The sequence below is a fragment of the Falco peregrinus genome, unplaced genomic scaffold (assembly GCF_023634155.1).
Source record: "Falco peregrinus isolate bFalPer1 unplaced genomic scaffold, bFalPer1.pri scaffold_83, whole genome shotgun sequence".
Taxonomy (NCBI): Eukaryota; Metazoa; Chordata; class Aves; order Falconiformes; family Falconidae; genus Falco; species Falco peregrinus.
In genome coordinates this window covers 465001-467500 of record NW_026599640.1, presented here as the reverse complement: position 1 = coordinate 467500, position 2500 = coordinate 465001, and the positions used below count along the sequence as shown (strand labels likewise).

General features: G+C 76.0%; 1 non-coding gene across 1 annotated transcript; it reads left to right on the top strand.

Moving 5' to 3' along the window:
• Positions 1 to 1512: 1512 nt before the first annotated feature.
• Positions 1513 to 1665, top strand: LOC129783629 (5.8S ribosomal RNA). Its single transcript, XR_008745390.1, has one exon. It is a non-coding gene; the product is annotated as a 5.8S ribosomal RNA (ribosomal RNA).
• Positions 1666 to 2500: the final 835 nt, after the last annotated feature.

Genomic DNA, 2500 nt, shown 5'->3' with positions numbered 1-2500 from the left:
TAGTTTTGAGCCGGCGGTGGCGCCTCCGCTGGTGGCGTGGCGGTGGTGCGGTGGCGGTGGTGTATGGTGGAAGGCCGTGCCGTGGGAGTCCGCTCCCGGAAAGGCTTCTCCCCAACCCCCTTCCTCCCCTCCCCACCCGCCGGGCGCTGCCTCGACCGACCCATACCGTGCTCGTTCCCCGCCTTCCCCCAGCGGGCAGCCGTGCCGGGGAGGTGTCCCGCTGCCGCCCCCCCTCCGCGGTCCGGTCTCGCGCGGAGAGGCCGCGGCGTGTGTTAGGCCGCAAGCCGTCCTTGCTGTGTGCCCGTCTCGCGTCTAAGGGGCGTCCCCGGCGTGGGAGCGCCGTCTCCTCCGCTCGGGGGGGGGTGGCGCGTCTGCGCTGCGTCGGCGGCCGCCGTGTCGCCGTGCCTCCGTGGCCGCGCTGCGCTCCTCGGCGAGCCCTCTCTCCGCCCCGGCGAGCGCTCGGGCTTCTGCCGTCGCCCAAGGTCGGCAAGCCCCCCCGCCCAGCGGCGGTGCCGTCACCGCTCGGCCCCCCGTGTCCAATCGGTCGGCCGGAAGGTGCCCGCCGCCGGCCTCGACCGTCCCGGCCTGGACCCTGCCCGCCGCTTCCACGCCGCCCTCCTCGGCCGCGCCCGGCGGAGGTGGCGTGCCTCCCGTCGGCGGGGGTTTTGGGGGGGTAAGGAGGCGTCCGGGCCTCGTTCTCCGCGTGGAGACGGGGGAGAGAGGACGGCGCCCCCCGACACCCCCACCCCCGTCCGGGGCTCGTCGCCTTCCGGCGTGGCGCGCGCCTGCTTGGGACGGGGTCGGGGCGAGAAGCCGGTGGTGTCGGCGGTTCCGGGAGGGCGGTCGCGGCTTCGCGGCTGCGAGCGCCGTCCGGCGGGCCCCGAGCCGGTGCGTCGCCGTCTCGGGCTCGGGCGGTTTTGTCGCCTCCGGAGGTGTGCGGTGTGGGGCCTGCCGAGCTGCCGGCGGGGTTGAGCCGCAGGGAAAAAGCGGGCTGCCGTAGTGCGGTGCCCGAGAGGCGCGTTGCCGCGCGTGTGCGGGCCGTCGGCGGCAGCAGCAGCCCGCCGAGTCCCGGGCGCGAGGCGGGGGCGTATGCAGGTCGGGGCGCGGTCGGGGCGCGCCGCTGCTCCTCCGTGCGTTGGCCGGGCCGAGCCCGCGCGCCTGGTCCGCCTCCGAAGCGCGCGGGGTGCGTGTGGTGGGAGCGCGCGCTCCCCGCCCCAGCCCTCGCCTTTCGGAGTTTTCTCCGTTGCCCTCCCCTTTCCCTCCTCTCCTGCGTTGTGTTGCTCGTACGGTCAGGCGAGGCGAGAGGCTTCCTTCCGTCGTCGCGCCGCATCGCCGTTGCGCGCCCCCCCTTTCCGCGCGGGCGGAGGGGCGGTCGGGCCCGGCGAGAGGCGGGCGCGCGTCGGTCGGGGCCCGTCGTCAGAGGACAAAGAAAAAAAGGGGGCGGCCGCTCGTCGTGGAGCGTGCCCCCCCGGTGTGTCCGTCCCGCGCGCGCGGGGCGGTGCCGAAAGAGACAACTCTTAGCGGTGGATCACTCGGCTCGTGCGTCGATGAAGAACGCAGCTAGCTGCGAGAATTAATGTGAATTGCAGGACACATTGATCATCGACACTTCGAACGCACTTGCGGCCCCGGGTTCCTCCCGGGGCTACGCCTGTCTGAGCGTCGCGTGACGATCAATCGCCGGCTCTGGCCGGCCGCCCCGTCCTCGTCCCGCCCGCCCCTCCCTCTCGCGTGGGAGAGGTGGGGGGCCGGGGTAGCGAGGCGGCGTCGGTCCGCAGCTGGCGCGGCTGGGGGGTTGCCTCGCAGGTCCGCCTTGGGCGAGGGCCTTCGTCCCCCTAAATGGAGACTCGGGGAGCGCCCCGAAGCTCCCCGCTCTCCCGGTTCGCCCGGTTCGCGGAGCTCGTTCCCGCCTGCGGGGGGGGGGGGGGCTGCCCCCCCCAGGGCTCGTCGGGTCGGTCGGGCCCGGCGCGGCGGTGGGGAAGCCGCGCGAGCGGTGTTTGGGGTGCTAGGCGCGGGCCTGCCCCCCGGCGCCCCGCGTGTGCGCGCGGGCGGCTGTCTGCGGGTGGGTACCGCGGCGGTACCGGGCCGTGCTGCCGCGCGTGCGCCGCCGCGGAGGCGCCGGCGTGGAGAGGAAGGGTATCGTCCCGGGCCGTCGGGCCCCGCCTGCCCTCGTCCCGCTCCTGCCTTCTCCCCTGTTTCTCCGCCGCGCCCCGGGTGGGCGTCGTCCTAGGCAAGGCGGGGCCCGAAACGGCGCGCGCGTGCCGTCGGGTCGCCGTCGGCGCCGTCCCACCCGGATGCTCGGCCGGGCGTCGTCCCTGGCCGTTCCTCGCCCCCCCCCTCTCCCCGAGGGGCCGTCTCCGCGCGCTCGCGCGTCTGTCGCGTTTCGGGCCGCCTTGCCGGGCTTGGGGCTTTGGCCTTCCCTCCCGCCCACTTGCGTGGGCGCCTCGCGGCACGGCGGGGGCCCCGTTCGCCGGCGGGAAGAGGAAGCGTCGTTGGGCGC